At 39.3% G+C, this 13,526-nt stretch overlaps 1 long non-coding RNA gene across 1 annotated transcript; it reads right to left on the reverse strand.

Moving 5' to 3' along the window:
* Positions 1–2,073: 2,073 nt before the first annotated feature.
* Positions 2,074–8,389, reverse strand: LOC131128632 (uncharacterized). Its single transcript, XR_009129677.2, has 3 exons — positions 8,285–8,389; positions 8,067–8,162; positions 2,074–2,302 (listed from the first exon to the last, which is right to left on the reverse strand). It is a non-coding gene; the product is annotated as an uncharacterized LOC131128632 (long non-coding RNA).
* Positions 8,390–13,526: the final 5,137 nt, after the last annotated feature.

Below are 13,526 nucleotides of genomic sequence, written 5' to 3' on the forward strand. Positions count from 1 at the left end.
AACTCTGCCCCCAAATCCCCCCCTGTTGTACGTCCACACACAGGAAAAAGACTGCTTGATTATTGATCTCCATCAAAAGTCATCCTTGCAATCCAGTGGAGAGCACGTCAATAAAATGGCAACTTGCTAATGAATAAAGACACATTAACATGCATATGTTATTATCATTCATGATGATGCATTCCGGAACCATCCGAATGAGTTTACCCTGATGACAAACAAAACTGTGCGAAGCAGTAACCATAAATATCAATTAAAAGTGCTGACACCACAATGTCCTAATAATGAGGATAACGAAGGGGGACAGCGGTGTGGGGTTTTCCGCCTCACACCACCTGTGGCATCCATCAAGTTGAGGAGTGTCCTGGTCCCAAATTGAATTATTCCCTCTCCGTGGGACATTTTTGTGACATTCTGCCATGTTTGTAATATTGAAGGTGCAGGGTTTTCCTCAGTCTAGCGTGTGAAAGTGACAATGATGGATGTGTGTGCATTATTAACATACAATGTGACGACACGGCCCACATTGCAACGTTCATACGTCTCTTATTATTAGATCCAAAGTCCTTCATTGAGATCTAACGTGTCATTTATTCCTCAGAGAAGCTCCTCTTTTGATTGACAGCCCAGTGGCATTTGTGTCTCAGTGTGCATGCATCCACATGAGAGCAGAGCTGGAGAAACAGTAATTGGTCCTGGCCAAACTACAAAGCACGGCAGGTAAGCGAGTTTCCATTGAGCCTCCGCTGACAGCATTCATCGTTTTGTGTAAAATCAAACATCAATAAATCTCCATGATCAGAAGCACTCACACCAACTCGTGAAAGACCGTGTTGCGTTTTTCGATGCGTTGATCTTGACAATATCTCAATGCATATCGCTTCAGTTGTGGGCTTTTCGCCATTCTCTGTTTGGCTGACAAAAGTGACAAACATGGCTTCTTGTTGTTTGCTCACACATCAGTCGTGGTGCTGTGAGGTCGATATGAACCGTTTCACTTTGGCAGTTTTCCCACAAAATGTTTTTTTCACCTGATGTGATGGACTGAAAAACAACATGCTATGCCAATTTTTGTTCGGGTCACACTAAAAGTCAACATAATAGTAATATTACAACATAAAGGGGTGATATTATTTGTTATTATTATATGCTCCCTTTCATATTTTTGGATTGATTTTCTGTCCTTTAAATTGTAAATAATGAGGTTATTTGTTATGGTAACTTAAACAGAAACTGGGCTGCACGGTGGGCAAGTGGTTACCACACAGGCCTCACAGCCGGGAGACCTGAATTCAGTCCCACCCTGTGGAGTTTGCATGTTCTCCCCGTGCATGCGTGGGTTTTCTCTGGGTACTCCGGTTTCCTCCCACATTCCAAAAACATGCTAGGTTAATTGGTGACTCCAAATGGGCCATAGGTATGAATGTGAGTGTGAATGGTTGTTTGTCTATATGTGCCCTGTGATTGGCTGGCCACCAGTCCAGGGTGTACCCCGCCTCTCGCTCGAAGACAGCTAGGATAGGCTCCAGCACCCCCCGCGACCCTCGTGAGGATAAGCGATAGAAAATTAATTAATGAATATTCCAACAGGAAGACTTTTTGGGGCTTTTTTAAGGCTTTTGTATTTGTTTTATTTTTGGCCATTTGCAGGGGCTTTATGGAGGTAACCCCCCCAAAATAACGTTACTTTACATTACATTAACTTTACTTATCTGAAAGTTTGGATGTTTTCATCACAATATTATGACTTTACTCAGGTGATTGTGTCTGTCATAACATTTTATTCTAGAAGCACGAGGGTGTCCAAACTTTTTCCACTGAAGGCTGCATAAGTAAAAGTTAAAAAGATTGACAAAGGAAAGTACTTTAAAATAATAAAGAATTCATGAGACAAACTCCAATTGACAAACTACTGACCAGTTTCTTTATGGAAGCCAAAATCATTTTGATTTATCCAAAATCATTGTACCCCAGGGGTCAATACTGCGACCAAAACTGTTCACCCTATATATAAAAGACAAAAGGCCAAAAGCTAACTTTACCTTTTTTCTCTTTTTTCCCATTGTTGTTATTCTTTTGTTGTTTACTTTAAGAAATTTTAGAATATGCCGCGGGCCAATAAAAAACTAGCTGCAGGCTGTACTTTGTACACCCCTGTGACCAAACAGGGGTGTATCGCTAATACGCCTTCATAGAAACTGATTTGTAGTTTTACCAAATTCTGTTTCTCTTTCCATCGCACACACAGAAGTAGGACATCAGAATCCTGGCGACTTTCCCATCCCTTTTCTCTTGTCTTAATCTGGCGAGGAGAATACACACAATGTGACACACACACATACACACACACACACACAAGCCAACAGTATGAAAATCATGTCAAAAAACTGCAGATGAGAGAAAATGCGGAAGACTGACTCAAGGCGAAGATAAAGCAACACAAAAGCAGACGGGGACATTGAGGATGAAGATGCAAAGTGATGCTGGATTAGTGTGATAGAAAAAGAGGATGGAGTGGAGAACGAGGTGCTTTATCATTTACATTTACACGTCATATTGGGATACAGCTATTTACAGCATGTGTGTGCAGAATGCTCATATTGCAAATGTGTGTGGGTGTGTGTGAACACATCTTCTATATTGAAACACTCTGCTGAAATTCACTTTGAATATCTTGTCGGAAACAACATGCTATGCTACAAGCTACAAAATGTAAAGTTGGACTAAGTGCTTTACAGAGGTGTGGACTTGAGTTGCTATTTTCAGGATTTTGACAGTGTCATCAAAGACATGCCAACTCAATGTGGATTTTGACATCAATGACTCTGGACTTGTATCTGACTTTAGTCTGATGACTTGACAATATTTGAGATTTTCAGTGAGTGCAATGTGTCCCCATTCAAAGTATTCAACCGAGAGACCGCAACCTGAGCTTTTCAGAGCCCGAGATTGTTGAAGACTTCGGACTTGACTCGTATTGACTTGAGACTCGACTTGGACACGTTTTTACTTGAAACTTGACTGGAGACTTGAGCACCACTTGATGGAATGTTTTCATGCTCAAACGTCATTATGTACAATTATTTCTGACACATGCTGGTAAAGGAATAGAAGATCAAAATGTCCAAGTCAGTTTGAACCCCTCTTCATGTTTTAAAAGAAATTACGTCATAGTTACATGCCAAACCATGAAACCTATTCATTTTTAATTTAGTGGAGAGAGCCGAGGTTAAATGATTTCAAGTTGTGGATGGAAGACAACCTACTAGATGTGGGTGAGGTAGCCAAGGCCAAAGGTCTGAGTGGTTCACTTTTGATTTAGCGCACAGTTTCACCAAAAAGAACGCTGCGGGAAGAAGCCCGCACATTTTCAATTCTGTCTGACACAAGCTGGCCGAGGAATATAAGATCAAAATCAAAATTTCAAAGTCAATAACATTTTTGAACCAATCTTTTACATAGCAGTATTTGCATTTCAAACCAAGAGACCTATTGATTCTGAATTTAATGGACGAATGCTGCCTTAGGTTTATAATGAAGGTCCTCAGGCTGTCAAAAATGGCATGTTAACAACAGTAACTAATTTATTTCATTCATTACATGAAATGGTAGGCCACGCCTCTCTGTTATGACGACAGACAGCGGCACAGTGTAGCTTCTGACTTTATTCTGATCTGAACACATCAACACTGTTTACGTATCTCCAACTCCAAACACATCTTTAGGCAAGGACACTTCCTCTTTGTCACTAGACAGACCACAAGATACATTCACGGACACTCCAAACATCACAACAACGATTTTATCATGCGTGTGGTCTAAATAAAGAGAAATGCGGAACAAACCAATAAGTGGATATTCTTAAGAGGAGAAATATGATCTCGGGGAAGAACTAAATTTGAAACACTTATATGCTAGGACTATGTTAAAAAGCCATAGCATGGCATAGTATGTGGAATCAAACTATGGAATGGATTGAGTAAGACCCTCAAACAATGCACAACGATGAGCCAATTCAAGAAACAATACAAGCAGTTGATGTTTGCTAAATACAAGGATGAAGAGTCTTGAACCAGTCATGATGTGCTATACATATCACTATATTGACGGTTACTATGGTACCCATTATGTCATTGGATGGTCATATCACCTCATACTTTGGTACGTGACAAAAATAAATAAATAAAAAATGAAAAAAAAACAAAACATTAATTAAACTATATTAGGAAAGCTGGAAGTGAACAAATGTAACAGTTACTGCCAAGATGGTACCAGATGGAGGGGTAGGATTTAATAAGCTTTGCTTCTTCCTACTCCTTTTGGACATGTGGAACTGTGAACTGATTATGGGATGCATTCAATTGTAATCTGATGCATGTTCAAATGAAATAAAACCATTACCATTAATACAGTAAAAAGACAGTAAAAATGGGCATATTTCAGACATGGTGTGATTAATCATGATTAATCAATTTGAAAACGGTAATTAATCTGATTAAAATTGTAGTTCCTGCTAAATTCATATCTAAGATGCTGGGGGGGCGGGGTAACTGAGGGTAATTGGTTCATTATTGGTTTAGTGCCCTGCATGTTTTAAATATCCTATCCTATCCTATCTCAGATGCAAATGGGGTATCTAAGGTCAAAGGTTAGATTGCTTGGTTCCAATTCCAAACAGCTCTTCCTCTTGTTCATCTCTGATGGCCCCTCAGTTCCGCCACTTCACATCTATATTTGGATTGGTTTGGACTTTAAATGCTTGTCAAGTAGAATATTTATTGGCTGTTTATTTTCTCCTACACTTTTCCCTTTGAATACACGTTTAAATTATGGATGCTTGAGTGCGCGTGCAAGCAGGAGGACGTTTGAGCCCAGCTGACGTACTTGAAATACATGGAAGTCCCTGAGGGGCCACTGGAGGTTGGAGCTTCCCGCTGCTCGACACATCTTTATGAAAGCATGGCTGATATTTATACAAGCATTAGACTTGCATCAGCTCTTTCAAAGCGGGGTCCGGTGCACATGATGTCCAGGTGGATACCCCCACTTTAAACTCTTCGCTGCTACTGTATCATTCAGTGTGTGTGCTGATGTTGTGTTGAAAGGGTTCACATCAGTGCTCGGTGCAAAGACATTCCTGCCTCTTTTATTCTTTTATATGATGCATTAAAGTCTTCCCACTAGCTGTAACATATGAGTTAGCCCAATCAAACAAAGCCGAATCAATAATTCTGTTAATAAACTAACTCTTGTGATCTCTATCCAAATAATCCAATGATTTTGTAATTAAGCAAACTACTATCACATACATAACCAACCAAACTAATATCATAGTTAACTAAACAGTGTTTTGTCAAGTAAGGACGTGCAAGTCCAAGCCAATCTCAAGTCAAGTCCAAAGTCATCAGCTTCAAATGTATTAGTCATTACAAGTCGTAAGCAAATATGACAAAAGAAAATGTTGTCTTACTGGAAATAACATCACCATCAGGTTAGTTGAATACTTCCAAGTACAGTTGCACGTTTTTAGTGGTACTGTCAAGTCAAATCCAAAGTCATCGGCTTCAAATGTATTAGTCATTACAAGTCATAAGAAAATATGACAAAAGAAAATATGTTGTCTTACTGGAAATAACGTCACCAATCAGGTTAGTTGAATACTTCCAAGTACAGTTGCATGTTTTAATGGTACTGTCAAGCAAGTCAAGTCAAAAGTCAGTAAAATTGCGATGGAGTCTGATGCCAGTCCACACCTCTGCGACTAACCCTTTCATTCATTAACCAAACAAGAAATCAACTGACTAAAAAGTAACATAACTAAACAACCCCCAGTAAATGAAGCAAATCATTAACCAACCAAACCCACAAATTTAGTCATTAACAAAACAGCAACAACTAACCAAGCTCCTCAGCAGATTTATTAATCAGAAAACCAAACAAACTACCAAAAAAGTAACCAATTAATATTACTGGCAGTGTGTTTGTTTTTGTTATTATATATTTAACGTAGAGCTGCATGACATCACACTGAGAGTCGTTTGTACCGTCTTACAGTATGTAGCCATAAAAGCTGATCAAGATATGTAAACTATGTATCGAGATACGTATGCTTTGCTCAGTAGGGGATGAGCTTGGTTACAGGAGTGAGTACAAACATGAAGAAGGAACGATAACGCTGGTGCACAGTGGGCGGCGTGGATGAAGTTGCAGCACGGCAACGGATGTGACATATAGCATTTGTGTTCCTGTGCAGTAATGTCCTGCTTTACGTATGTGGGATTGGATGTGCACCAAAAGGATGTGGATTAAACATCAAGGAGAGCAGGATTAGCGCAGAGCAGCTGCCCACCCGCCGCAGCAGTTGGATAATAAGACCTTCTCTGCAATCACTGTTCTGTTGACGTGTAATAATTAGATTTCACCTATATTGCTATATAGAGGGCATTCTATACATTAATCATTCATCACATGCAGCTTCTTACTGTAGGGTGCCGTGTGTGCTATGAAGACAAACGGAATATGCAATGTAAAGCTCCGCTGTAGCTGCAGAAAATGACAGAAAACAATGGAGACCCACTGCTTTCTGCTCATTTGAAGTTTTAGTGAAGAACAAAGTTGCACAAACGTTTGCTATCATGCAAACTTCAGCGCTACAGTCTGTTTTTGTTGACATGAAAGCTGCAATTTTCTCATTGAACGTTTATTCTTTCAGTCTTTCATTAATACTAGACATTGTCCCCCTGCAATATACGGCTTTAAGTAAACAAAATAAACAAGACGAAGGTGGCTTTTACGATGAGTAGTTGCGTCGATGAAAACTAATGCTTTGCTTGTTCGCTTTGGCTGAGCACCATCCAAATTAATATCGGCTGTGAGAGCGGGGTTATAGGGGAGTGCAGCGTGCGTGAAGCAGGTGGCGGGAGGCCAGCGTCGGACCGTCACCTGCGTGAAGGCTGCGGTCGACAAGGTCATCACTCCCAGAGAGAAACGATGCCGCTCGCACTGGGCTCCGGCTTGCATGACAATGGAGCAAATGCTGCAATGTGCTGTTAGAGCCACAACATTAGGTACAGCAGATTTGCAAAGTACATCCAGCCAAGAGTTATGTTTTCAATTAACTGCCATCCCCCACTGTAGAAGTAGAATGCATTCCTCCCACTCATATGATGCCGATATGGGGTCCTATTTTTCACTTGTGGACTCCTATAGAGCAGCTACACACAACAACCAGCACAGAAAGTTTTCAAGAGCTTCCGGAATCTGCACCTATTCAGCTATATTTTTCGTTTTGTTTTTTTCGGTTTTCATGCTTCCTGTGAAAACACTCTGCTTGTACAGGAAGTCACAGTGAGCTGGTGTAAGGAAAAACTTCATTACCAGCTCACTTCCAAATGCGCAAACCTCATTATCTGAAACTTTGGCATTGTTTAACACAATAGTACAACATTCTAACAGTTATTGGTCAGAAAAGTGAAAAAAATCACAATATTAATAATAATAATATAATAAATCATAATCATAATGAATGAATGTATTCATTCATTCATTTTCTACCACTTATCCTCATGAGGGTGCTGGAGCCTATCCCAGCTGTCTTCATACACCCCCACACATTCATACCTATGGACAATTTGGAGTCGCCAATTAACCTAGCATGTTTTTGGAATGTGGTAGGAAACCGGAGTACCCGGAGAAAACCCACGCATGCAAACTCCACACAGAGATGGCCGAGGGTGGAATTGAACTCAGGTCTCCAAGCTGTGAGGTCTGCGTGCTAACCACTCGTCCGCCATGCAGCCAGGTCTCCTTTAAATATGTATTATTTTTCTGTAAAACCCTCAAATTTGTGATACCCCACTCCTTTTCTGAATGCATTTTGCTCATATTCAATATACCCAAATGATGTACAAGTTCCATTTCTCTCCAGCAGGAGGCGTGATTAAGATTAAGATATGCCTTTATTCGTTCCTCAGTGGGGAAATTTGTATTTTGTAATTTGTAATTTGATTCAAAGTGATATCTGTGTGCCGAGCCTGTTTGTCACTCAATTATTCAGTTTGCCTCACCTGTGTGGACACACTTTGTCCATGGACGTGTTCTCCAGGTGCCTCATTTCCTGTTGTTGTTGTTTGTCTTCACCTTTTGCGTCACTGAGATATGACCTTGTCAAACAACAACAGCACAGTAGCTGAAACCAACCAGCGTTTTGCTTGCTTATCACACAGCCTGAAAACTACTGCGGGGGTCTGAGGTGACAAAAAACACTGAAATGTTTTATTACTACCTGCAGCAAGCTCCAATCGTGTGACGCTTTGTTTTTATTGCCGTTTGCCACTAAAATAAGGCAGTAACCAAATAACTGATTTCCATCACACATCTGTGAGTGAACCGCTCCAAAAAGCAAGAATATAGAACTGTTTTATAGAATTTTTTGCTGCCACCTACAGGACTGGAGAGGAACTGTATCACAGTGTAACTCAATTACTTAACATCATTGCTTAGTTGAGTAAATTTGATTGGAGTCGAAATTTTGGTCTTCCTTAATATATAAAATGGATACCAAAATCGACCACCTGGGGGAGATGTGCCTTTAAGTCAAATTTTAATGTTTTTGATAGTCAGAAATGTTTCCCATTCAATGTTAATGCAATGGAGGTTGACGTGTACCTTTTTTGGTGCAAAATCTTTTCACAAAATGCTCATCCAAAGTGATAATAAAACCTATTCTTGAGTGGAGGATAAGTGATTCTTGGTATGACTGATTACATCACTGTGCAATTTGCAGGCCAGAAATGTACAAAGTGAAAAACTGTTTTTAAAAGGTGTTTTTCTATTAAAACAGTCTCTTAAATCTTCTCCACTTGGTTAAATTAATGAAAATGATATTGATTGTACATTTGGTCAATGGACTCCCGGGCTGCCTCATATCCTCATAGCTGGCGACCTTGAACGGACACATAAAAATATGGAGCTGTGGATGCTTCACTGACTCCACGGAAGTTTGCAGACTGTAAATGTCCTCGTATGGAAGTAGGCTGCATGAAAATGGATAGCCTGAGGCTTTGACTTTTGCTTGTTGCACATCTCTGTTCGTCAGTAGCGTTATCGGACATATGGTGACACAAGCTGGCCCTGCAGCTTAACACCAGGATTCCAAAAAGATGTTTTTGTGTAACAGCAGTTGTAAAATATCATGTTTTATTGTAAACAAAAAGAAAATCAGAAAGTGGCAAATGAAATGAAGAACCCTTATTGAGGAACACAGTTTCTTTATTGCAATGGAAAACCGTTATTCCCAAAGGAAATAATCTGTCCCAGTGTCAAGTTGTGGCGATCATAAAAGCCTTTTAAACAAATGGCCCTAACAGACGATATGTGCGACTGTAAAACCATATAGGCCAGGGCTTTTCATCTATTGTCGTCTATTGTTGCCAGCTAGTAAAGCCCATTGAGGTTCTTTTGTGATTAAATAAACGTGACTTGACTTGACTATTTTGCACTGAGTTCTGTATACAGAAAATTTTAAGGCTATAGTTCTCATTTATTGACATTATTAACTCATTCAACCGACCACTTTAGATGATTTTGTCTGATCTTTCTAGGCACACTGAATATTGGCGATATAAACGTGGAACCTACCAAAAGAAAGATTAGACTCTCATCTTTCATCAGAAAAAAAAACGTTGTTTCTATCTTTTTTTGCTCTTTCCTAAATCAGCTGTGGAACAGCTGTAAGTTTCAGGAAAATATCAGTTCCCAACTAGAAAAGGGAAAGAACAGATACAGTTCAAGCATAACTTTCATTCATTCATTCGTTTTCTACCGCTCCTCCCCGAACCCCCTCATTAATAACTGTACATGCATCGTATTTTAATGCATGCAACAACTCTTCAAAGAGCCAAGGAGTGGCTTATTTCCCTGGTTGAACCGTGCTGAAGATCAGCATCTCTTGACTGAAACGAAATTGTGTCTCGGTGGACAATGAATACAAATGTCAACATGATCCGAGGCCCTCACGTGTCACTTGTGTTTGTTTTACAAGTCATACTTGCAACAACCTGACACGTGAGGTGTCTGCATTTCTGCGTGAGCTGCAGAACTGTATCATGAACTTCACTGCCTGAGGCTTGTCCTGGTCAACCGTTGTAGCCTGAAGCTACAACTCAGGCCCTCCTGAATAAGGAGTCATTCAGAAGGAATGATCAGTATCAAGACAGTATTTGGGCCCGAAAATGTATCGCATTGGGAAAATAGTAAACAAGGATAAAGCATAAATCACCGCTTCCAGGACCGACCGCATTAAATAATTTGCCACGATATTGGATTCAGTGTTGATAAACTGAATATTTTGTTGTTAGAGGATAGAAAACTTGTTTCTGACTTTCTAAATACACTTTAGATATAATTATTTGAGCCCTGTAGACATGAACTAACATCCCTATAGTCACTCCTGTTATTCATTGTTTACCCCACATTGCAACACTTATGCTGGAGGGACTTGACACGGCTGCTAGCTAGTGAGCTAGCAAGCTAACTTAACCCCTCGGACCTCTCCTTTCTTTTCAATCATGCCAAGTCTCTGCTGAACCGTTGGAGCCACGCCCATAAAAAAGTATATAAGTCTGGCACTTGCAACTTTCTTTGGCTTCATTTTGGGTGAGAAACACAAATGAAACAACTCATGTCAAAACAGGAAGGTGGTGGTGGTTGATCTCGGTGCCACATTGTGTCTTTGGGGACAGTCACGTCTAAAATCTTGTTTTCAATGAAGGAAATGTATCATATTCATTGTTTACATGTATTTATATGTCAAAGTAATTGTAAAAGTATAAAAACATGTTTTGTGTTAACATATTTGGCTTACTGGAACCTACTAATTGGATTTACATGATTTCTTATGCGGAAAAATTAATTCAGTTGGTGAGAATCAGACTTTCTTGAATGAATTAATGACGCTAACCAAGGTTCCAATGTACACTTTTCCCTCTCATAAAATGACTTCCTTATTTCTCAATTAGACCTTAATTACTGCTTTTTTCCCATAAAATGACAGCTTTTTTCTCATATTACACCATTATTCTCTTATAATGACAATAGCATTCTCATAAAACATAATTTTCCTACAGAATTCTTATAATTCTAAATTATCATCCCTTATGCCTTTTATTAGCATTTAATTGGAACCTTTTTGCCACATAAATGTAAAAATATATCTGATAAAATTGCACATTTTTCCTCACCACTCAATTCTCTTAATCTTAATCTAATTTCTAGTAATGACCACTTTATTCCTGTGATGCTATGATATTATTATTATTATTCTTTTTCTCTTTTGTGTATCCCTAATTTGTCATGAATTCCCCACCTGAGTCCTAAATGCTTTTGGCCTTGATGAAGCTCTCTTCAGCTATTTGCCTTTCAACGTCGTCACGGCCTGTGTTTGATGTCATGAGATAATTGTTCCTCTTTAGAAACCATAGAGGCCCACTTGATGCTCACAGGGCCCAGCCGTGTCCATGGTGACAAGCTTTGTAATCCAAACAAGTGTGTATGGCAATATGTGAAGTGTAGACGTTCAGCTTTCATTTTAGAAAAAAAAGCATGGCATTTAGGAATTACAGCCACTTTATGGAGCCTTGCTCCATTTTTAAGGCCTCAAACGTACTTTAAAAAAATGCTTACAAATAACTCACATTAGAGGATTTAATCGCCAATGATGAAAAGCTAGTCAAAACTAACAAACTGGCTAACCAGACTTTACTTTCGTGTGTATGCTGTTCTACTTTTGTCCTGTAGATGGCAGTAATGTATATTTCAAAGCGTTGCCCACAGTCAAACAATTGAACAAGACTATTCATTCAACTGAGAATGCTAACGTTAAAAAACAGGACCCTTTCTTGCTATATGCGAAGTCAGCGACCGCCTTGGTTCTCTAAACAAACTATATTGTGTATGTTTTGTCCTTTAAAAGCTGCAAGGAAGTAAAAGCAAGCAAATGAGGCGCCATGCAAAGTATAATGAAGTAATAATTCGGCAGCTGCCACTTGCCAACGTTAAACAGAACGTAAAGTTGCCACTGAAGGTCAAACACAGGCTATGGGCATGACAAAATAAAAGTCTGAACAGGAAGTCATGCCGAAAACGAGGAAAAAGACCAAAGACACAACTTTGTGATTACTCAGTCACAATTTCCTACTGTTTTAATGCATTTTATTATTTCCTATAGTAATTTCATTTTAGCAGGTTAAAAACTCTTTGTACAAGTGGCAGTGACACAACATAAAACCTATTTTGCTCCTAAAATTACAACTTTATTGTCATAATTTTACAACTTCTCAGGGCTCGACAATAACGATGTACCGATGGCCCGGGGCAAGTTAAAACAAAATTCGGGCAAGTAAATCTAATCAGTGATATTCCCGTCGGGCAAGTGCACTTTGGCATGCCATACTGCCGGTTAAAGCGGTTCTTGTTGGGTGTTGGTAAAACACGGACTGCGTAATTCCGGTAGTAATTTGCAAAGCAATCCTTGCAATGGACCAATCAGAATCGTTTATTTAGACCGCGGTCCGTAATCCACAGTCCGCGTTTTACCCACACCCGTTGTTCGCGATCAACCAATCAGCGATCATTTGACTACGAAAACATCCATCATGGCGTCGCTGTCAACATCGTCTAATTCTGAAGGAAACAGCAAAAAGTGATGAACCAGTGCCTCCAAAACAAGTATTTTATTAGCGGCAGCAAATCAAATGATGGCACAGGTGAGTGAATCACATTGCTGTGACAATTTGAAGTGGTCACAATGAAACACCACCCATTAGATCCAATACCAAGTGCTGATTTTGCACAAGCTACCAAATCTAGCGCTTCCATTTCTCTGTGGATTTTTCTTACCTTTGCTTCACAAATTATTGTTTGACCATTGAGCATTTTTTTCTGGATTAAAAACACTTTACTAGTACACAAATGTGTCTATTCAATAATGTTTCATTGTGGTGCACAACTTATAAATATCACTGCTTACTACGACTACGATGTGTAAGGTATTATTTATTTTATTATTTTATTTATTTGAGATTCTTATGTGATGCCACAAAAAATTACATGATATCATTATGGCAGTCTTTTCATTTTACATGGGGCAAGTTCGGGCAAGTAGTTCTCACCTTAAGGATTCCCTATGGGCAAGTCATTTTGGTTTTTAATGTAGAGCCCTGTTCATTCTCATATATTGAAAAGACCAAAACATCATACTTTGTTTTTATTGCAACTTAACACTCATAAAAATGTAAACCCAAGTTTCATAACATTCCAACTATTGTCCTCATTAAATTACAGGCTGGGAACGTGTAAAAGAGCATTTGGGGTTTTGGTGTCTTACTCGGGGGTACATAGACCCTGATTGACAGTTTTTATGGTTTTGGACTTACCACTTACATGAGGAAAAATAAACGCTCTGAACAGCGCACTGCTTATTAATTGACGCTTACACGTTAGCATATTCCATCAGTCTATCGTGTGAT

The sequence above is a fragment of the Doryrhamphus excisus genome, linkage group LG3 (genome assembly GCF_037039965.1).
Source record: "Doryrhamphus excisus strain RoL-2023G ecotype Guam linkage group LG3, RoL_Dexc_Guam_v1.1, whole genome shotgun sequence".
In the NCBI taxonomy this organism is placed as follows: domain Eukaryota; kingdom Metazoa; phylum Chordata; class Actinopteri; order Syngnathiformes; family Syngnathidae; genus Doryrhamphus; species Doryrhamphus excisus.